A 23,953-nucleotide genomic window follows, 5' to 3' on the forward strand; every position below is an offset into this window, starting at 1 on the left:
AGGAGCCAAAGAGGAAGGGGAAGGTGTTCCAGGTGAGGGTGAAGGGGAGAGAAGGGCAGAGGTGGGTGGAGAAGAGCGTGAAAGGTGTCCAGAAGCCAGCAGTGGCCCCAGACAAAGGGAGTAGTGATCGGGCCCAAGGCACAATAGCTGTACTTTGTCCTGATGTCCTGACACCTCTGATGTTCAGGGTCGCTCTCCCTGTGTGGGTGGAGGCTGTTCCCTGCTTGGGTAAAGAGGCAGAGCCTCTCTGAAGCTAGAAGGGAGATGGGGGAGAGAGGCGCTGAGTCTCACTGTTGTCTAAACATTTCTCCAAGTGGTTTCTCTGTGATGGAAGAAAGGTGTCTCACTCACGCCATCCCCCAACCCCCAGGTGCCTAGCAGGACACAGAGCTGATCCACAGCAAGGGTAGGAATAGAATCTGTTGAATGGAAGGAGAGAGAATTGGTTTGGTTTCCCTCAATTCTCTCTCTCTCTCTGTCTCTCTCTCTCTGTCTCTCTCTCTCTGTCTCTCTGTCTCTCTCTCTCTCTCTCACTAGGTCTTTACAATAAAGCAATGGGAAGATGAAGCGAAAGCAAGGAAGAAGGCCCTCTTTCTCCAGTGCCAGTATCATGTTCCCATCTGGTTTTGGAGGTCTGACTTGGAGTAATGATGCCAACTGGGGAACAAGATTAGAGCAGAGGAAGCCCAGGAAGAGGAGCCAGTCAGGAAAAGGGGAGGGAAGAGGGAGAGGAAGCAGAAGGGGCAGGGTAGGGTCACTGTCTGATGGAGCACCCCTACCCACAGCAGCCCCAGACCCATCAGCCACGTCTCTGCCCCTCCTTCACGGGCCTCAGTTTCATCCCCGAACACCAGGCTGTCTCTCTGGATCGCTTCTCCCCAACAGCCCCAGGCATGTCCACTTCCTGACACCCCAACTTTGCCATCCCTCAAAGTCTGACCCCCATCCTGCCCTCTGCTGCGTCTGTTCACACCCTCACCCAGTCTTGGAGGGAATCCCTCCGCTGGGAAGAAGGTGGTGGCAGAGGTGGCAGCTAAGGACCTAAAGCTGCATTCTCCCTCCCCACCTGGGCCATGCCTGGGAGCCGAGCTTTGTTCCAATCTGTGGATCTTTCCCGAAGCCTGACAGGCACCAGGCACTGTGCTAATGTTATAGAAGATACAGGGGCACCTAAGTAGAGCAGTGGAAAGCACAAGGACTCTGGATCCAAATGGACCCAAGTGGTACTGCCACTCCTTAACTGTGTGACCTTAGGCAAGTTAATCAACCTCTCTAACCCACAGTTCCCCTCATCTGTAAAACAAGAGTGAAAGTACCCGCCTTAGGGAGTTGTTGCACACAGACAGCTGCCCACAGCTACCCAAGAAGGTAGGATGGGAAGGAGACCCTGAGAGAGGACAAAGTGTCAGGAAGGTACTGAGGTGGAGCAGTCAGACCGGCTGGAATGGGCATCAGGAAGGGCTTTCTGTGGGAGGTAGCTCCGGACATTTATTCCACAAGCAAAAAAAAAAAAAACTTTTGGCCACACCTTGCAGCTTGCGGGATCTCAATTCCCCAACTAGTGGTCGAACTCAGGGCCCTGGCAGTGAGAGCGCCGAGTCCTAACCAGTGGACTGCCAGAGAGCTCCCTCCACAAGCAAATATTAAACTCAGCCTATGAGCCCTGTTTTGGGCTGGGCCCTGGGGCTACAACAATGTAGAAGGGGCTTCCTGTGTGCGGGAGAACCAAAGAGTACACTGAAAATAGAAACTCTCTGAAGGGGCACATGATTGCTGGGAGTGGGAGAAGGCTTCCTGGAGGAGGTGACACTAAAGTCTTGCAGGAAGAGCAGGAGCCTAGTTCACTGAGTGGAGTGGGGATTGGGAACAGGCAGGGAAGTGAGGTCTGGGAAACGCTGCTGGCTCACCCAGCTCTCCCACTGCTCCCCTGGGTGACAGAGACTTTGAGGCTAGGCAGAGTAGGGAATTAGGGCTTCTTCAGAAACATTCCCAGCCGAAGTGCAAAAGGACAATGCTGCTCCCTCAGGGGGTGAGCCCCACACTGGTTTCCCCGCCTTCTGGGACAGCACTCCTCTGCCAGAGTATTTAAACAAACAAGCAGACACTAGAGGTAGGTCCAGCTCGCACGCTGAGCACTGCTGTTGATGGCCCCAGGGGCGAGAGGAAGAGGGCAGAGGACACCAGCCTGTGACAAGCACAGGGCCACTCAACTGGGGCAAAGCTCTAAGCACAAAGACCTTTCCTCCAGCTCTGCCCCCTTCCTATCCCCACCTGGTGCCCAGAGCTCTCCTGTCTGCCTGCCACACACATGTGGAGACTGGAAACAGCCCTGGGCAAAAAACTCAAATGTGCTGCATGCTGTGTGACCTTGACCAAGTCAGTCCCCACTTCTGGACCTCAGGCTTCTCCTAGGTGAAAGAGTGAGGTTGCACTCCCTAAGCTTTAGGGCTCTGCAACAGCTCCATCAGACACTCCAACTGAGATCACTGATACAAAATGTCATATCTTCCAGGGGTCTGTGTGTTTTTAAAGGCTCCCAGGGAGGGCAATGCTTAACTCAAAGAAATCCAGCACGAATGGTGAAATCTGGAGCGCAGCACCAAGTGGTGGAGGGGAGATGTGATTCCAAGGACCCCCTCAAATCCTAGCAGGTAGGGAACTGCTTCCTCTCTCACCTGGCAGGCCAGGACCTCTGTCCTTTTGGAAAAGGCTTGGTGAACCCTCACTGTGAAACGCCCCCACCAGCTCCCCTGCCCCACCCGCCTCCCCCGTAGCATGCAGTGGGAAAAGCCAGACAGGCTGGGCTCAATCTTCATTCACCACATCCAAGCCATGAGACTTTGGACAAGTCACTTCATCTGCCTGAGCCGCAGTTTCCTCATCTGTAAAATGAGAGTTACTGCGCTTACCTCCCAGGGTTGTAGGGAGATATATGGAGACAGTGGATAGAAGCAAAGCTCCTGGCCTAGAGTTAAGCGTCACATAATGTTACTTCCCTTCCCCTTCTCCCGTCCCTACCCCCATGTGTGAGCAAACTCTCAGAGAATGCAAACCTACTATCATTTGGCTAAAGTCAAGCAAAAAGGAATAGGGAAAACGGGTTTATCCCATCCCTCTGTGGGGAGAGAGGGGGAAGAAAAGAAAGAAAGAAAGGAAAGAAAGAAATCACACAGTGCATGCCAAAGATGACTAGGGGTGGGGGATATGTTGGCTTAGTTCCTGCTCTAGCCTTTCTTTGGAGCAACTGTGTCACCAGGTTGTCACTGAGTTGGCCACAATGTAGGTTCCTTCAGGGAAATCCTAGGGAGAAAAAAAAAAAACGAAAGCAAGGACTCAAGGTGGCCCCCACCTCTTAGCAAGAAGGGTCCCTTCTCTCCTTCCACAGTGACCCCCTGGGCCTGGGCCGGAAGTCTGGCCCATGACCCAGGCCCCCCAGGACGGTTCACAAAGATAAAGCCGGTTAATGATTGGCCCCCTGAGAGGAGCCGCCCCACCATCCTGCCTGCCTTTGCAGACCCAGAAGTGCAGGGCGGGCCGTGGGGAGTGGGGGAGACTTCCCCTCAGCTTCCAGGAGCAGCCTGCCCTAGCATCCTCGAGATAATCAGTGAAACGCACAATTAGTCAAGGGGTATCCATGTCAGGAGAACATCGGACCGATTCCTGGAAGCCCTGGGCGTCCTTAGAGGTGGGGCAGCTGCGGGAGGGTGTGGGAGTGGGCAGATACAGCACACCCAGTTTTATCTGCCTCGTTGATTGGAATTTCGTTTGGGATTTCGTTTGAAGAAAAGGCTTCTCTGCTGAAGAAGTATGAAAATCCCTGCACTGGCCAGATGAGCAGGAGGCCAGGGCTGTCTGGAGCCAGCCAGATCTCTTGACTCATAGCTCAGCCTCATGGCTGCCTCTCCAAGGGCCACTTAAGCACTTAATCAGGACCCAGCCTTGAGCCAGGCACCTTTGGGATACATAGGGCTTCAGCCCTCTGGGGAGCCAGGCAGTGCCAGGGAAGGGTGCTGGCACTAGATGCCTTGAGCATCTGCAGCAGGTCAGCTTCCGGGCCCAGGACTCCATCGTTTGCTCCCCCTTCCCACGTAGAGGGACTCGGCACTTCCTCATTCCATGTGGTGCCCTCCAGAGAGCACAGCCTGCGTGAACCATGCCCCACTGGGGTCCCCTGGAGAGATGGCTCGCTCCACATTTCCCCATATGCCAGCACACTCATTCAGACCCATCTCCTTCCAGAACACAGCTGGAAGCATCAGGAAAAGTAAAGTAGGGCAGCTCCAGGCTGCTGGGCCTGCCGCCAGTTTCCCCAGGTCCTAGGACCTGGCCCTGGTCTGCTCCAGCTTTGGGACACAAGCCCCCTCAGTTGAGGGTGATGGCCAAAATATTTAACACCCATTATGGCCCAGGCGCAGTTTACATGGAGCTGGGGGCATATGCTGAGCCAGACATAAACCCCTCATTTCTGGAGTGTGGGGAGGGGCAGGGGACTTAGGAAGGGACTAGGGTGGCCAGAGAGGCATATGGGGGACTCAGGGGCTGGAACAGCAGCTATTTACCAGTCAGGTGACTGTGCCGGGCTGTACCAGCTGAGCGCCTGCCCTGCCCCAGTCTCCTCTCAACTCTAGGCTGGAATGTGCAGTTCCCAGCCTAGAATGAGGACTGTCTGGGGCCCTGATCTGCATGCCTCCATATCTCCTCCGCTCCTGGGAAGATCAGGGCGCGGTTCCCCCCATGCTCCATCCACAAGTGTAGCCCACACGCAACATAGCAGGGACCTCACCATTCATGGGTTCCAGCCACCATCGAAAAAAGGGCAGGTACGCCAGCCAGAATTCCCAAGTGCCCAGATCATGGACAGTTATGAGTAATCAGAGCATTTTCCTTTCCCTCCTTGTCTCTCTTTGCTTGCATAGCTCATCTCCCCTCATCTCCTTCTCTCTCCACCCTTTCCGCTCCCATTGTCCCAGGGGACCTCCTGGCCAGTCCTGTTAGCTGAGTGCTCCTCTGGTCTGTCAGAAGCCTCGGCTTCTCAGAGCCCCCTGGGAGGTGACCGTCCCCCACTTCCCATTCACTGTTGGGGGGCAGGCTGGGCAGTGGGGGACAAGCTAGGGGAAAGGATGGTCTTCACATCTCCCCAGTTCCCACTGGCCCTCCAGGGACTATGGGAGAACTGCAGAAGGGACATTTCTGAGGAGATAGGATGTGCCCCTGCCCATCAGGCACCAGGGTTGGTGGGGTGGCAACTCTAGGGGCCAGACCCGCTCCGCCAAGCCCCGGTGTGACCTGAGTCTTTAAAGAGGACAGCTGTACGGTGAGTCTGCCCTTCACCAGCCCCCGGCCATTGCCCTGGGGGAGCTGCCCCACCCCTCCCCCACCACGTGACCCTCTCCCCACCACTCATCTGCCAACCTCCTCCTCTCCATCTCCTCGGATCTCCAGGCTGAAGGCTGCAGGGACTAATAAACCGCGTGCAGGCGCGCGCGTGCGTGCACACACACACACACACACGCACACGCACACGCACACACACACACACCACCGCCCATGACAGAGCCCCACAGAGAAGAGAGGAGTATTCCCGGAAATCCAGCTGTTCCAGGCAAGCCAACCTGGGTCACGGCGCCCTTCCTACAGGGGCTGTGGGGAGAGACTGGGCGTCCCCTGAGCAGCCCCTCTCAATACCACCACAGGAATTACCTTGCAAGCCCCTCACACAGACAGTGTCTCTGAGGCCCTGCCAATAAATACCACTGCTTTTCCAGAGCAGTTCCTCAGAGACCAGGTGTGGGGCTGCGACTGGAGGTCAGGACACCTGAGTTGAAAACCAGGAACTGTTGCTGCCTGGCTGGGTGACCTGGAGCAAGGCCCTGCCCACCCGTGACCTCAGTGTGTTCTCTATAGAGTGAAGGCAAAGACTGATCTCTAAAGCCCTGTTAGGGATCCCACGCCACGGCTGTGGGGAATGGGGAGGAAGCAGTAAGGATGAGAGCTGTGTACACACTGGCGAGCGGCCTGGCAGACTGAAAGAGGGGGAGGGAGGGCCGGGGTCACCACGCCAGCGCCACCTCTTAGAGATGCCGTGCAGATCACAGGAGCATAGGCGGACGGGAGGCAGAGAAGGGCTTACTCTCTTCAGTCCGCTGTCTGACCAGCAGCTGGGTTTGCCTGTTGCCATCAACCAGAGCAGCTGGTACTGCAGCCAGAAGGATTTGAGTTAGATATGCAGAAGCCTAGCAAACTCATCTTCTCTGCAGGGACTTATGGGGTGATGGCAGCGGGATGTTTATCTAGAGACTTCTAGGCCCATTCGTGGCCTGGATGAAATGTCAGGGAGTGGGAGAGAAGGGGAGAGAAAGGAGAGGGAAAGACAAGGTGTTAGCTCCCCCCCACCCCCTTTTAGGGGAGGAGGTGGGTGGGGTGCCCGTGCCTCCAGTCTGGGAGCTGAAGTGGAGGAAGGAATTTGTCAGGGGTGTGGTGGGCCCGAGAGCGGGGCAGCAGGGGAATGGAATGAGAAGGCTGTCGAGTGGCGGAGCAAGTGTTTGCGGGAAATGGAGAGAAAGACCCTTCCCGGGTTGGAGGGGGTGAGACGGAGCCTCAGCCCAGGGCCCTGGGCACCCCAGCCCCACTCTAGGCTCAACAGAACCTCACTGGGGCAGGGTCTGCGCCTCTGCTGTGACTTCAGCTTGGGCACGGGAGCCCAGAGCCACTGTCTGAGAGGTAGAGTGACACCTACCCAGCCTGGGCCCAGGCACTGGGGAGGGTAAGACTGGCAGTGCCCACAGGGCAGACTGAGGACAAGGGGCCTTCCCTCCCCCAAGGCTGCAGGACACTCAGGCCAGTTCTGCTTTTCCTCTGGGTATCACCCCCACCTCTCACCTGGGGCCAGCTGGTAAGGCTCTAGGAGAGGGTCTGCCCTTGCTCTACTCCTGGCCTAGCCCTTGGGCAGGTGGGAAAATTCTGAGACTCATTCCATAGTCCCTCCTCCTCCTCTGTCCCAAACCCAGGAATCTCTAGTCTCCTGAGTGAACTGAGGCTGAAAAACCACCCAAGAAGTCCCTCTTTCCCACTATCCACCTTCCTTTTTGCTGCAGTGAGGACCAGGTAAGGAGGAGTCTGAGCAAGAGAACGGGCCAAGCCCTGCAAATACCTCGACCAAATAATGAGCAATCTGAGGTGAGGCCCGGGTACCTGGATGGGGGCCAGGCGAGCAGATGTGCTGCTATGCGTGTGTGTTACAAGGAAGCTGGTCGGCCACCCAGTTCCCTCTAGAAGCCCAGGTCCCCAGCTCCCAATCTTCCAGCCTGGAAAGAGTTATTAAGTGATTCCACGCTTCTGTTGGCTCTGCCCCCATCCTCCCAGGCTCTCTCCGCATCACCATCCTCCTTCTTCTCTGTCTGTCCTACCTAAGCAGGTGTTGAAGGTTTCTCGCACCACCTTCCCAGGTCTGTCCTCACAAAGCCACCTTGGGACACACCCCTCACCTCTCCTCCTCTCCTGGCCTAAAGCCCTTCCAGAGATTCCTGGCTGTCAGAGGACAGGGCCGCAGTTGTCCCCACCCCAGGGCTGGCAGGCACAGCCTCCAACCTCCTTGAAGCCGCCCAAGGGGAAGGCGAGGAGCGGAGAGGAGCTGTCCTGCTGCGCTGGCTGGGTGCAGGCTAGGGAGCCTCATTGCTGACTGGCTGTAACCCAGGCAGAGGTGAAGGGCCTGGAACCCCCTTCTACCTGAAACTACAGCACAGCCTCACCGGGCACTTCCGGCAGCAGGGTTCAGATGAAGCTGTTGTCTGACTATGGACACCTTCTGGACATTCTTGGAAGCCCAGGGCCCCCCCCTCAATCAGGACCCCTCCTGGGTGTCTCACCCAGTGCCACCCCAAGCCTCTAGAGGGCGCGGGAGAGCAGTGCTTGACTTCCCTGCCCCTGGGGCATACCCTGGTGGCCCTCAGCACAGGCCCCTGCAACCAACCAGCTGCCCTACAGCCTGCCCCTGGGGGAAGGGCCCCATGCTGAAGGCTGCGCAGCCAGACGCACTGTCTAGGGGCAGGAGTGTATGGGCCAGGCCTGGGAAGGGGACTGTTCAGAGGATGCAGGGACAAGTGGGCTACGGGGGATGCTAACAACCGGCGAGTGTGAACGGTGGAAAGATGATCTGAGACCAATCTGAGATTATTCTGTTCATCTGGGAACAAAAAGGAGGGCTGTGGCCTGGGCCCTTGGAATTTCTGGCTGACCTGGGAGTAACGAGGGGCTTCTTGGCCCACAGAGCAAAGCTGCAAAGCTCCCCACCCCCATGCAGGATCAGAACTAGGGTGAGGCAAGTGAAGCAGCAGTTAGGGTACACAGTTTAAGGAGGTGCTCACGCTCAAGTGCAGGGTTGGCCCTGTCAGTGAGCGCCTCCATAAATACTGTACCCTCTCGCCTCGTTCCCCTCATCTTAGTCCCAGCCCTGCACTCTGGGCTGCCCGTCCTGGGGACTAAAGCCAAAGGCATACGGGAGGCAGAGGTGGGGTGGGGGAGCAGAATGGTCGCTTTTTCACACTGGACCCCTCAAAGGGAAGGACTAACCCCTAACTCAGCGAGAGGGGAGGGAATGAGGAGGGACACAGCTGTCTGTTGCCTAAGCCCAAGCCTCTGTGTCTGTCTGTCTGTGTCAGTGTCTGCATGTGTATTTGTGCATCCAGATGGTGGGTCTGCCAGTTTCTAGCTCTGAGTCCTTGGGCAAGTTACCCAACCTCTCTGAGCCTCAGTTTCCTTGAAAACTTGTAATAATAATCCCTACACCACAGGGTTGTAGTGAGGATTGTAGTGAGATAATATATGGAAAGGATGTGGCGTAAGCACCTGGCCTGCACACGGTAGAAGCTAAATTAACACTGATCACTATTCCCATCGTTAATAATATAATTATTGTGTGTGGCTTCAGCTGACTTTGCAGCCTTATTTCCCACTGCCTCCCTACATATACGTCCCACTCCAGCCTGACAGGTCTTCTGATAGCCCCAGACACACATATTACTTGTTTCTTCCTCCTGGTTTATGCCCCATCAGCCATGAAGGTACACCTCTTAAAACAAGACTCCCTGAACCGCTCCTGCTCAGTGGTCTCCCCCAAACTCCTACAGCATGAGCTGTCTATATCCCTCATGCCAGCCTCGGTTTGCTATTCCATGCATTTAGCTTTCTGAGGGTGTGTGTGTATGTGTGTTCTCTCTTCAAGCACACTTACATAGGAAGGACCGTATTTTTCCGTGGTCTGTATCCCTCCACCCCAGCCTAAGGACTAACACAAGCCTGCAGGTGCAGAGAACCACATGTAGACTCTGTGAATGATGATGATAATAATGGTAAATACCGCCTTTGACCGCATTCCTCTTGTGTGCCTTTCATTATCTCATTAATCCCTTAGTATCTAATTGTAAAACTACAGTTGGGAGAGTTTAAGTAACTTGCCCAAGGTCATACCACAAGTAAACAGAGCTGGGATTTCAACTGTCTGGCCCCCAAACCTGTACTCTTAACCACTATGATTTGAATAAAAGAATAAACTGAAAACCAGAATTTCCTTTTCGTACTCTAAGAAGGAAATAACAAGAAAGCAAAGTGAACTTCAGTCCAATGCTTTCAGGGCTTCAAATCAGAGTCCATTGCCGGGGGCGGGGTGGGGGGGGCAGGGGGTGTGGTTCGCGATCCCACACGGTTCAGAGTGAGGCCAGAAACCTCAGTTGCTGCAGAAAGAGGCACCCAGGTAGTCTTTCCTTACTCATTAGGGTTCTAAAAAAAAATTAGCAAATGAAGTTGAAAAAATACTCATCCCAGAGTCAGAAAAATCACTTACCTTGATTGTTCAGTCACCAGAGTGTTCGAGTTGATCCTAGCTGTCTCTTAACTGTCTGTAGGAGAAACTTACTTTCCCTTTGCTGATCACCAATTTAGCCACTTTTTGATCATTAAATGGGCAACATTGGTCAGTCAGCAAATATTACATGGAGTGATCACCAGAAAACCCCTCGCTGACTGATTTTCACACATACCCCCATCAATCCCCAGCTGTTAGAGTAAAATTTGGCCATTGGGAATGTATCCCCTTCATGCCTCTGTCCTCCTTTGCTATCGTCCTTTTGTCATTCCAGGGCTGAACCACTTGGAATGTCTACGCTACGTTCCTCTCCCTGTGACTCAGTTTTCTTATCTGGAAAATGGGGATAATAATGGTACTGACTCCACAGAGCTATGGCAAGCACCTAATGAGGTGACCTGTGTAAATAAAGCACAGGGGTTGGCGTGGAGTGAGTGTGTTATCAACATCTGAGGCTGTGGTGTTGTCATTTCGAGCTGGGTAGATGTGCCCAGATGCTGACCCCACTCTGGCCGCAGAGAAACAGCTTCTCCCAGCGCCTCTCCCCTCCTGCCTACTAGGATGGGTGTCCCTGGAAATCAGCCTTCTGCACTCTCTCACCCCTCCAGTCACACCTCAGCCCCCAAGAGACTTAGACTCATCATCGAACTCCACGGCTAAGAGGTAGTGGGAGCTTATCCAGTCTAACTTTACTTTTCCTGATGTGGAAGGCAAAATCTTCTGCAACCTACATGGCTTGCCCCAAATCATATACCATTTTCTACCAAACTACCTGCAAAATCCTATATATTCAAAACATGGAGCTTTACACACCTTGGCCAACAAATCCAAGTTTGCTCAAAACACTTCGGGACTTTATTTCTCTTTGTGAATTGACCTCAGATTTCATTGTACACCAAACAAGGAAATCAATCTCATAATTTGGTGCCACACCTTGTTCTGGACCAAAAACAAAAACAAAAAAAGAGGTGTTGTTATTACCTGCTCAGTTTGCTTACTCTTCTGGGTCACACATCTTGGCATTAAATAGCTTTTGGCTATTTCCACATACTATTCAGTTCCCAAGGATGAAATCTTGATATCGCTGAGGAAAAATTTGAATGTAATAAAGGTTCTGAAGGTAGTTCATTTGTTCATTTGCTGGTTCATAAAGTTAGTAAGTATTTCTTGATACTTTCTTATATACCAGCCCTTGTGCAGGAGGATGAAATACCATTGTAAACCAGACACACAATTTCTGCCCTTTTGGAATGGTCATGTTAGTTCCTGAGCAAAGCATACATGGTCTATGATTATGTGGAAGTGGTAATAATAAAAGCCTGTAATAATGGATTAAGGGACTTCCAGGAAAAGATGGCAGCCTGAACACCTGCATCCACTTTTGCTCTTTCCCGAAGCCACTAAAACAAAGTGAAAGGCTTTCTAAATTCTTCTTTCCTTTTGATTTTGTTTCTTAAGATATATACCCACGAGGACAGGGAGGATGGGAGAGGAGATAAAAGCAACAAAATGTTGGAAGCTGGAAAGCAGGTGGAAGAACAGTAAAGAACACGGAACAGGCGGTGGTGAAAGTCATTACCACCTAATCTATAACCCAGAATCCCCAAAAGGCTCAGGAATTGGTGACACCAGTTACCTCAGCAAGTGAGGGTGAAGGGAATTGAGTAAGTAAGAGGACTGGGAAAGTGTTTTTAAAAAGCAGCCAGATCTGGACTTCCCTGGTGGTGCAGTGCTTAAGAATCTTCCTGCCAATGCAGGGGACATGGGTTCGAGCCTTGGTCTGGGAAGATCCCACGTGCCGCGAAGCGGCTGGGCCCGTGCGCCACAACTACTGACTGAGCCTGCACTCTAGAGCCTGCGAGCCACAACTACTGAGCCCGCGTGCCACAACTACTGAAGCTCGTGAGCCTGGAGCCCGTGCTCCACAACAAGAGAAGCCACCACAATGAAGAGTACCGCGTACCACAATGAAGAGTAGCTCCCGCTCACCGCAACTAGAGAAAGTCCGCGTGCAGCAATGAAGACCCAACACAGCCATAAATAAATAAATAAATTTTATTTTAAAAAAAGCCATCAGATCCTCAGATTCTTCCCCTACCCCATACAGCCAGGCAAAAGCTAGAGGCTACTCGCTGGTGAGGGGAAAGCAGAGGGTCCCTGACAAGGAAACCCCAGGACACTGAAGGAAGGAGTATCTCATTGAAAATGTTCACATAGTGGATGCTGAGACCTGGGTCCTCTTACCCCCTGGAATCTCAGAACACTGGCCATTGTCCTCCAGGCTGGAACCTAGAGGGTGCATCTCTGAGGAATCTGACCAATCTGAAAGGAAGAAAAGACCAAAGATACTAATACTGGGGGCTTGAAAATGAAATATTCCAGCCAGATCACCGTCGCATGAGGCTCACAGACAAGGCACACACACTTGTGCACGCACGCACACACACACAGCTTCCCACCAGCTTTTCAGATCCCCACATTTAAAAATAAGCAAACAACCAAGGCTTATGAGACATCTGAGGCTTCTAACACAAAAGGCAGAGCAAAACAAAACAAAACAAAAATTGACTTGGGGGACTTCCCTGGTGGTGCTGTGGTTAAGAATCTGCCTGCCAATGCAGGGGACATGGGTTCAATCCCTGGTCTCGGAAGATCCCACATGCCACAAAGCAACTAAGCCCATGCACCACAACTACTGAGCCTGCGCTCTAGAGCCCATGCTCTGCAACAAGAGAAGCCACCGCAATGAGAAGCCCGCACACCATAATGGAAGAGTAGCCCCCGCTCGCCACACTAGAGGAAGTCTGCGTGCAGCAAAGAAGATCCAATGCCACCAAAAATAAACAAATAAATAAAATTCTTTAAAAAAAAAAAGTGACTTGGAGGAAGCCATGATCACATACCAAGAAGAAAACTTAAAAATGACAACATATTATTATATCCTGAGCATGATAAGGAAAGATATTGCAAAAATGCAACAAAAGGGCTTCCCTGGTGGCGCAGTGGTTGAGAGTCCGCCTGCCGATGCAGGGGACATGGGTTCGTGCCCCGGTCTGGGAAGATCCCACATGCCGCGGAGCAGCTGGCTCCGTGAGCCATGGCCACTGAGCCTGCGCGTCCGGAGCCTGTGCTCCGCAAAGGGAGAGGCCACAACAGTGAGAGGCCCGCGTACCGCAAAAAAAAAAAAAAAAAATGCAACAAAAGTCTAATAGTATTTTCTAAAAAGGGAACAAGAGAGAGAGCTTAAAAATCAAACATGTCAGCAGAAATAAAAACAACTCAGTAGAAGTTTGGAAGATAACGCTGAGGAAATGATCATAAAGTGGAGGGAAGATAACAAAAGGATGGAAATTTTTGAACGACTGTACAATAAAACTGGAAGACCAGTTCAGGCAATAGTAACCAAGTAGCAGGAGAACATCCAAATAGTTGGAGAAACAGAGAAACTAAGGGCAAGACACCATCAATGACATAATCTAAAAAAGAACTGAAGAACTTCTGAGATCCCAGTGCAATGGATAATTTTTTAAAATTTATTTATTTTTGGCTGCATTGGGTCTTCATTGCTGCGCGGGGCCTTTCTCTAGTTGCAGTGAGCAGGGGCTACTCTTCGTTGTGGTGCGCAGGCTTCTCATACCGGTGGCTTCTCTTGTTGCAGAGCATGGGCTCTAGGCACACGGGCTCAGTAGTTGTGGCTCGCAGGCTCAGCAGTTGTGGTGCACGGGCTTAGTTGCTCTGGGGCATGTGGGATCTTCCCGGACCAGGGCTCGAACCCGTGTCCCCTGCATTGGCAGGCAGATTCTTAACCACAGCGACATCAGGGAAGTTCCTGGATAATCATTTTTAAAAGTATTGTTTTTTCAATTTCTAATTGTTCATTATGAATATATAGGAATACAATTGATTTTTTAATATCTACCTTGCATCTTACAACCTTACTAAAACCATTTATTAGTTCTAGTAGCTTCTTTGTATATTCCATCAGATTTTCTACATGGATAATCATGGTGTCAGCAAATAATGACAATTTTACTTCTTTCTTTTCCGTCTGAATGCTTTGTATTTTTTTTTCTTGCCTTGTTGCACTGTTAGAACCTCTGGTACAATGTTGAATAGAAACAGTAAGAATAAACGTCCTTGTCTTGTTCCTGATCTTAGAGGGAGAACATTCAATCTTTCACCATCACCGTTTTTTTGTAGAGGTTCTTTATCAGGTTGTGGAAGTTCCTTTCTACTCCTGATTTGTGGAAATTCTTTTATCAGGAATGGATATTGAATCTTGTCAAATGCTTCTTCTACATCTATTAAGATGAACATTTTTTTCTTTTTTAATTAGGTAGTATGATGAATTATGTTGATTGATCTTTTTTTTTTTTAATGTTACCAACCTTCATTCCTAGGATAAATCCCACTTGGGCATGATGTGTCATCATAGAGATAGAGATAAAGATAGAGTTAGATTTGATTTACAAAAATTTTGTTGGGAATTTCTGCATCAACGCCCATGAGGGATATTGATCTATAGTTTTTCATTCTTGTAATATCTTTATCTGGTTTTGGTATTAGAGTAATGTTGGTCTCATACAATGAGTTGAGATTTCCCTCCTTTATAATTTTCTAGAAAATTTGTATAGAATTGATATTTTTTTCTTCCTTAAATGTTAAGCAAAGTTCATTAGTAAAGCTATCCAGGCCTGGAGTTTTCTTTGTGGGAAGGCTTTTAACTACAAATCCAATTTTTAAAAAATTGATATAGGTCTATTCAGGTTATCTATTTCTTTTCGAGTAAATTCCTACAGTTTGTGTCTTTCAAGGAATTTGTTTATTTCATCTAAGTTATGGGAATTATTAGAGTAAAATTATTTATAATAGTTTCTTATTATCTTTTAAGTATCTGTATAATCTATAGGGAAGTCACCACATTCATTCTTTTTTAAAAAATAAATTTATTTATTTATGGCTGCGTTGGGTCTTTGTTGCTGCATGTGGGCTTTCTCTAATTGTGTTGAGCGGGGGTGGGGGGCTACTCTTCACTGCAATGTGCGGGCTTCTTATTGCAGTGGCTTCTCTTGTTGTGGAGCATGGGTTCTAGGCGCACAGGCTTCAGTAGTTGTGGCACGTGCTCTCAGTAGTTGTGGCTCGCGGGCTCTAGAGCGCGCAGACTCAGTAGTTGTGGCACACAGGCTTAGTTGCTCTGCGGCATGTGGGATCTTCCTGGACCAGGGCTCAAACCCATGTCCCCTGCATTGGCAGGCGGATTCTTAACCACTTCGCCACCCAGGAAGTCCCACCACTTTCATTCTTGATACTGGTAATTTGTGTCTTCTTTTTTTCCTGATCAATCTGGCTAGATGTTTATTAATTTTATTGATCTTAAAAGACAGTTTTTGGTTTCATTGATCTTCTCTAATATTTTTCTGTTTCTACTTCATTAATTTTTCTCTGATCTTTATTATTTCCTTTCTTCTGCTTACTTTGTGTTTAATTTGCTCCAGTTAAAAGTTTTTAGATTTGGGAATTCCCTGGCTGTCCAGTGGTTAGGACTCAGTGCTTTCACTACCGTGGCCCGGGTTCCATCCCTGGAGGTTCAATCCCTGGTCTGGGAACTAAGATCCCACAAGCTGTGAGTCACAGCCAAAAATAAAAATAAAAGTTTTTAAATTCATTAAAAAATTTTAAACTGTAAAACAAAAATAACACAGGAACAATTTTTCATCTATTTTGTGCTCTGGAATAAACTTTCCATTTCAAAAGCTCTCAGTAGGTATGAAAACACATCCAATCATTCATTCAGCAAATATTGAGCACCTGTAAGTGTTGGACACTATTCTAGGCACTGGAGGTAGAATAGCAAATAAAACAAAGTTAACGCCCTCACTGAGCTGACTTCTAGTTGAAGGACATAAGGCGATAAATAAGTAGGCAGATACATGTATAAGACGTCAGGTAGTAATAAATGCTATACAGAAAAATAAAGCAAGGTAAGAGGGGATAGAAACTGAGCAGGCTGGGTGGGACTATTTCTATTTCAAACGGGCTTAGCAAAGGGCTGGCTCTGAACAGAGACCTTGAGGAAATATGGGAGAAGGCCATAAAATGTCTGACAGAGCAGCAAGCACAAAGTACCTAAAGTTGGAACATGCTTGTTTATCTGAGGAAAAGTGAGAATGTCTAAATGGCAGGCGAGAGAGGAAGCTAGGGGTCAGAACATGTAAAGTCTAATAGGTGCTGTAGAAACTTCGAAGGGCAGGCACCTTCATTCCAGGCACCTTTTCTGAGTGCGGCAGGGAGAATTCTGAGATGGCCTCCCAGGATTCCTCACCCGCTGTGTGCACTCCCAAGACTGTGAATATGACAGCTTTCACTCCTGTGATTAGGTTATATTATATGGCACAGTTGATTCTAGAAATGAGAGACTGTCCCAATGGGTCAGACCTAGTCACGTGAACCTTTTTTTATTTTATTTTTTATTGGAGTACAGTTGTTTTAAAATGTTGTGTTAGTTTCTGCTGTACAGCAAAGTGAATCAGTTATACATATACATATATCCACTCTTTTTTATTCTTTTCCCATCTAGGTCATTACAGAGTATTGAGTAGAGTTCCCTGTGCTGTACAGTAGGTTCTTATTAGTTATCTATTTTATATATAGTAGTGTGCATATGTCAATCCAATTCTCCCAATTTATCCCTCCTCCCCCTTTCCCCCTTGGTAACCATACGTATATTTCTACATCTGTGGTTCTATTTCTGTTTTGCAAATAGGATCATTTGTAGCATTTTTTTTAGATCCCACATATAAGCGATATCATATGATATTTGTCTTTCTCTGTCTGACTTACTTCACTCAGTGTGAACATGAACCTTTTAAAAGTAGAGTTTTCTCAACAATGAAAAACATACAGCCAATTCAAAAATGGGCAAAGACCTAAAGAGACATTTCTCCAAAGATACACAAATGACCTATAAGCATATGAAAAGATGCTTAACACCACTATTCATTAGGGAAATGTAAATCAAAACTACAGTGAGATACCACTATACAGCCATTAGGATGGCTATTCAAAGAAAAAAAAAAACAGAAAATAAAAAGTGTTTGTGAGGGATGTAGAGAAATTGGAACACTTGTGCACTGTTGGTGGGAATGTAAAATGCTACAGCCACTGTGGAACACTGTATGGAGGTCTTCAAAAAATTAAAAAGAGAATTATTATATGATCCAGCAATTCTACTTCTGGGCATACACCCAAAAGAATTGAAAGCAGGATCTCAAAGAGATATTTGTACACCCATGATTACAGCAGCATTATTCACAAGAGCCAAAACATGGAAGTAACCAAAGTGTCCATCAACAGATGAGTAAATAAGCAAAATGTGGTCTATACATACAACGCAATATCACTCAGCATATCAGAATTCTTTAATATGCTACAACATGGGTGCATCTTGAGGACATTATGCTAAGTGAAATAAGCATCACAAAAAGACAAGTACTATATGATTCCGCTTACATGAAGTACTTAGTGTAGTCAAAATCACAGAGACGAAAAGTAGAATGGTAGCGGCCAAGGGGCCAGGGTGACGGGAGGATGGGGAGTTATCGTTTAATGGGGATACAGTTTCAGTTTTACAAGATGAAAGAATTCTGGAACCGTATGGTGATGATGTTTGCACAACATTATGACTGTATTTAATATAGCTGAACTGTACACTTAAAAATGGTTAAGATGGTAAATTTTATGTTATGTGTCTTTTACCACAATAAAAAAAAATTGGAGGGCTTCCCTGGTGGCGCAGTGGTTGAGAGTCCACCTGCCGATGCAGGGGACACGGGTTCGTGCCCTGGTCTGGGAAGATCCCACATGCCGCGGAGCGGCTGGGCCCGCGAGCCATGGCCGCTGAGCCTGTGCGTCCGGAGCCTGTGCTCCGCAACGGGAGAGGCCACAGCAGTGAGAGGCCCGCGTACTGCAAAAAAAAAAAAAAAAAAAAGGAGAAAAAAACAGCAGAGTTTTCTTTGGCTGGTCAAAGAAGAAGTCAGAGATTTAAAGCATGATGCGTTGATGTTCCACTGCTGGCTTCAGTATGGAGGGGACTGTGTGGCAAGGTATACAGGCAGCCTTTAGGAGCTGCAAGCAGCCAGCCCTGGCTGACAGCCAGCAAGGAAATGGAATCTCAATCCTACAGTCACAAAGAACCAAATTCTGCCAACAATAAGAATGAGCTTGGAAGTGGATTTTTTCCCCCCAGAGCCTCCAGATAAAATCTCAGTCCGGCCAACACCTTGATTTCGAACTTGTGATACCCTAATCAGAGAACCCAGCCATCCATGCCAGACTTCTGACTTACAGAACTGTGAGCTAATAAATGGATGTTGCTTTGAGGTGCTAAATTGGTGGTCATTTATTATACCACAACAGACACCTAATACACTCAGTATGATGGGAAGCCATAGGTACATGTAGCCTTTTTTATGAGTCTTACTTTGTCACCCCAATTAGATAATAAGCTCCCTGAAGGCATAAACCCAACAGTCTCTGTGTGTCTCTGTGTCCTTCCACAAGACTGACCAGTTGCCACATGAACACCCAGGAACTATTCCACAAATGGGTAAAACATTTTGATCAAAGGCAAGCTACTTGGGAAAACTGCCTAGGCTCTTGTACTAACCACTTTGGAGGACTGCTGATATATGTGTAAGCTCTTTAAGAAAAAGTTGCCCATTGTATACGTATGTTTTGCCCTCTTCTGGGGGGAATGACATCTTCAAATGCAACATGCTGAAATAGAACTCACCTACCGTCCAAACACAGCTCCACCAGACCTTCCCTTCCACTGCCAGTAACACCACCATCGCCCAGGTACCCAAGCTCTGAACCTTAAACTCACGCTCAATTCCTGCCTCTCCCATCCACCCCATAGTTGGAGTCCTAGAAATTCATTTTCCAAAATGCCTCTCCGTAAGTCCCAGCCATCATGTTCCCACCACTGTCAGCCTAACTGAGGCTTCTTCTGGTCTCACCAGCATGAGGGCAAGGGCTCCCAAAGAGCTTCACCATTCCCTCTTCCCTGCCTCAAATCCTCGTTGGTCCACCACCTGGCTAACCCCCTAAGATAACACTTGGCAATTTAAGCTCTTTCTCTAAGACGTCCATAGGCTCCTCACTGGTCACTTAGGTGAGCTGGTTGCCCCACACCAGGCTATGAGCATCTTGAGGGCAAGGGCCATGTGTTGAGCTTCTTTGTAGCATCATTGATATCCCATGCCTGTATGAAGCTATTGATGATAATGGTCATGACCATGGGAATTTGGAGGCTTCCTTTTCTTCTAGGTCAGAGAAGACCAGCCTGGGCTGTCATTCTCCCACGCTCTAAAGACTTAATCAGAAGCAGGAGAAAGCTGTGAAGCGTGTCTATTCTTCTCTATAAACCTACTACCCCCAACCCCTCCCCGCCCCTTGGAATCCTGGCCAGCATGCACCTCCCACCCCAGTTACTCCTTTATCTATATCAGCTGTCAGATCTTTTGTTCACAATAAAGGGGTTCCCTTCTCGAGGGTATATGCAATTTAACATGGAGATAGTCTTAAAGGAAGCAAATGTTAATGGTAGGGGTTCAAGTATCAGCTGGTGGGTGGATTGAGATGTTTGGACCGGGACATAGAGTTTTACTCCAGCATCCAAAAACACACCCCCACCCGTGCAGCAGGACTGATGTCAACAAAAGAATAGCATTGAACACGCATACCCTCCCCCCACAGCTGGGAACAGAACAAGAATCCAGGAAACGGGCAGGATCCAGAGCAGGCTGCTGTTAAGAATCCCCAGTGAGGAGATGCAGAGAAAATGTGTGAGATGTCGAATGCCCAAAATAAAAAAAAAGTTCCTCCCATCCACCCCACCTGAGACCCTTTTCCTACACCCCCAAAGGTCAGGCTGGGTTGGAGGGTTGGTCACTCAGTCAAGAAGTGCAGGGAAGGCTGCTATGACTTTGGTCGTTTCCATGCCCCCAACCTTATTACCAACTCCAAAGAGAATGGACCCCCTTTCCACAAGTCCAACCCACCCCAGGAGTGAATGATGGAGAAGGCATCTTCTAGATCCATCACACTCTCCCTATTCCATCTGTCCCATTCCCCTGATTGAAGCCCAGAGAAGGGGACCCCTTTGCAATCCTTGCTTCCCTGTGATTATAGCCCACAGCTCAGGGCCTAGAGAGGGGCAGGCTCTATGTGTGTGCGCAGGCGCGGGGCGGGGTGGGCGGAGGGGAGACCCGGGAAGATGAGAGGCGCAACGCAAGAGGAGGAAGGGAGGAAGATGTGCACAGCTTTGGGGGGGTGCTGGCCCTCTGGCATCCTGGAGGAGTCTTCCTCCTTAATTGCTTGAGTTCTACAGCTGTCATGGCTAACGAGAAATTAAAAAGCACCCTGACCCCTGACCCCGCCCCTGCCCCCGTCCTCACAAGTGCTTTCTCAGCACGTTGCCCTGGGAGAAGCACCCAGCGGAGGATGCTACAGAGACCTGACCCGGGGATGCCTTGGGCTGACGGCTCTCCGCTCCCGAGGCGGGAGGCAGGAGGCCACAGCAGGGACGGGAGGTGGGAGTGGGTCCCCAGCTTCTCCACTCAGGCTCTGGTTTCCTGGACGGCCCTGATTATATCTCCTGCTTCATAATCTCCACAGCTCTTCTGGGACTTGTCAGACCTCAGGCCCAGATTTGGGGTTTGGGAAATAGGGTCCCTGGAACTGCACTTTGAAGATCTAGACTCAGCTGGCCTGGGCACAGTGAGCAATTCTATAAAATGGAGGGAAATGAAGAAAAGATGGGTCAGAAACCACAGCAAGAAGGATCTCAGCTAGCACAGGGAAGAACTTCCCAGCTGTCTCTCACACCACACCCAGAGAAACAGTCTCCTCTCTAAAGATAAGAAGCCTCTGCTTATCATCGCCCATGGGAGTCTGCATGATCTGGTGGGTGCCTGCCTCCTCTCCCCACCCCCATCCAGAACTAAAGGCCGGACACTAACTTATTTGCTCTCAGAATGGAATTCCAACACCTACAGATTTGAGACCATCAACGTAGCTCCTGCCACCCACCCTTCCCCCTCGTCCCCCCAAGGACCACTGAATTTTCACAAGCCAAACGCTATGTTCTAATGTCTTCCCTTCCCACTTTTCACCTGCACTGCCCCCCACAGTTCTGCACAGTACAGTTAAATAGTGGCATCGTGTACCCAGATTACCCGTCGTGTACCCAGTGGATCCTAGTTCTTTCACTTTAAATAGTAACACTGCAATCTGCAACGAACGTCTCCGCAGCTCACTTAATCAAGTGAATAGATTTCTGAATACATTTTTTTTGAATCAATGGGGTGACATTTTGCACCATTTTATTTTATTTTTTGACAAAGAGTTCTTTTTTCTTCTTTAAAAAAAATTTTTTTTATTTGGGTATAGTTGTCTTACAATGTTGTGTTAGTTTCTACTGTACAGCAAAGTGGAGTTCCCTGTGCTATACAGCAGGTTCTTACTAGTTATCGATTTTATACATATTAGTGTATATATGTCAATCCCAATCTCCCAATTCATCCCACCCCCCCATACACTGATTCCCGAATACATCTGCTATTGTTCTTTCAAACTTGTGTAGATACTGTGGAGATTAATGACAGGCAATGTCATTTCAAATTGTTCCTAACTTCATCATAGATTGTTGCCTTCACAGATTTTCTCAAATGATGGATACCTTTCATACAGCAACTGTCCTTTGGAGTTCTGGGATGTTTTGAAGGGTTTTTTTTGGTGTTAAAATAGGGTTTTCCAGCTCAAGATGGTTGGGGATCTGCACATGAAGTCAACCAATGATCGCTGCACATGTGCGATCCCCTATCACATTAGTATTCCATTCTGGCAAATGTTACATAAGTCCGTTTTTACGTAAGTCAGAATCCATTCAAATCAGGAGATAAGTGAAGCAGGTATCTGCTTGGCAGCAATGTAAACACGGGAAAAGACGGAAACCTGCCTAGTGAGGGTGTCACAGCTCACCTTGCCCGTGAACAAGGGTTACTTCAGAGCGAAGGAGTAGAGAGCGTGACACACGTGTTTACACCCTGTCAGCCAGGGCTCTCTCTTGCCAAGGCTGCTGGAAAAGCTTGACTCAGGCTGAGTTTACGTAAGTCAGCCTTACGTAAGTGTATACCTATAAAGACGCTGGAAGGTACAAGGAGAAATGTAAATAGCCGGGATTATGGGTGTGAGTTTAGTTTGGGGGACCTGATATTACGAGACCACTTTAAAAATAATGCAAGCATGCTCAAGATGAAGCTTGGGCAGAATGCCTACTATGCGTCCAGCCCTGTGGAGGGGTTGTCAGGTAATTAAGAGATGTTATGAGACGGTCCCTGCCTTAATGAAGCCTATAATCAAGTTATGGAAAGCGCTAGAATCCACTAAAGCAGGCTTCCATCTCCCTCCCACTTGGCTGGCCCCGGGGCTCTGGCCACTGTCTGCTCACTCTTAATACCCCTTCCCCTCCCCCACATTACTCCCTAGCCAAGCTCTCCCCTCATCCTGTTCCCCCAGCTTGTCCCCACAGAGGAGGAAACCTCTCCATGTACGGGACATTCCTTGGCATGTCACTGATATTCACAGCTATGACAATGTCAAAAGGCACACCCCCCCCCACGCCCGCCTCCCTCAGCTGCCTTTCTTGCCTCCCCAGTATCGTTGGGGGGACTCCAGTGTTCCTGCCTTCTCTCTGTCCCCAGCCTCCTCCCTAAACGCAGCTCAGGGGGACTCAGGATGGGGATGAGGGAGGGAGGGGCAGATAGGCCTCCACCATCTGCATGTTCTCAGCAATCAAATCGTCCTCCCCCGACGCCTGTCCGGGGCTGGAGTCGGGGGGTGGGCGAGTGCTGAGTCAGGATATTCCTCACATTCCCTCCCTTCTCCTGTGGCCCGAATGCCGCAAACCCTGCCTCCGAGTGACCAGCCTCAGCTGAGTGTCTGCTCCTGGGCACTGACCCCAGCCTCAGACCAGCCCTCGTCCCTCACACCCCGAGGGGGAGGCCACAGGAGGGAGATCATGCTGCCTACTCTCCCCTGGCCCCCTGCTGGGAAGAGGTTGGGGACCTCGCTTCTGCCTCCTGCTGCTCCCATTTCCCTCCCTCACCCCTGGCTCCGTCTCCCCCACCTGGCCCTACTCACAAAATCTGCTGCCACTGATCGGGAAAGGACAGCGAAGGTGGTGGAGAATGAGAAGCGAGGCACACAGCCAGTGGGGCACCACACGGGGCATGGTCCCCTCTTGAGTGCAATGTCTGGAGAGCCTCTGGTGTGCAGAAGCAAACCTGAGGGAAGCCCTGGGAAAGGTTTCCAACTCCAGGGAGCCCCCAGTCTGAAGGGAGGCCCTGCTTGTCCTCAGGGAGCCCAGAGTCTGATGAGGGAGACTCCCCACAAGGAGTGGGCAAGGGAGGAAGGAGGCTGTGCTCTCTAGCTAACTTATACTAACATATAAAGACTCAGAAGTTCAAGGGCAAAGCTATGTGAGTGAGCCTGGAAGGTGCAAGAAGCACAGGAACCATCAGCAGGTAAAACTTGTCTAGACAGGAAAGGAAGGCTTCCTGGAGGAAGAGACTTTATGGGACAGAGAACATTTCTGGAGACTCAGAAATGAGCAAGGAGGACAAGGTGAGTGGGAGGGCCCAGGACAGAGAGAAGGCCTCCCTAGGGCAGCAGAGCCTGGGAATGGGCACTAGACAGGGATCAGGATCCCAGGCTCCTTTTCAGGTGGCAGCGGCCAAGGCCCTGCCCCTCTCGGGCCACAGATGCCTCCTCAGCACAACGTGGAGCTCGGCCACAGGACTCCGAGGGCACCTCCAACAGGATGTGTGTCAGGCCCTCCTGCTCAGCTCAGTGCTCTGCTGTCAAACAAAGGACCTGCATTTTCATTTTCACTGGACCCACAGATTATATTCCCAGTCTTGCCCCCCAGCCCAGAAGGTCTATTTTCTTCCCTGTGTCTTCTCCTCTGGAGAAGCCCTGGTGGGGAGGAGAGCAGGAGGGCGGTCTGAGGGGCTTGGCTTCCTGGCTCCTACA

General features: G+C 49.7%; 1 long non-coding RNA gene across 1 annotated transcript in view; it reads right to left on the reverse strand.

The window, feature by feature from the left end:
- Positions 1-2,992: 2,992 nt before the first annotated feature.
- The window catches only part of LOC132431516 (uncharacterized), a 75,220-nt gene continuing 54,259 nt past the window's right edge, over positions 2,993-23,953 (reverse strand). The window contains exon 4 of the long non-coding RNA XR_009520767.1: positions 2,993-3,300. This is a non-coding gene — a long non-coding RNA (uncharacterized lncRNA). The remainder of the gene's footprint in view (positions 3,301-23,953) is intronic.

The sequence above is a fragment of the Delphinus delphis genome, chromosome 10 (assembly GCF_949987515.2).
Source record: "Delphinus delphis chromosome 10, mDelDel1.2, whole genome shotgun sequence".
Taxonomy (NCBI): Eukaryota; Metazoa; Chordata; class Mammalia; order Artiodactyla; family Delphinidae; genus Delphinus; species Delphinus delphis.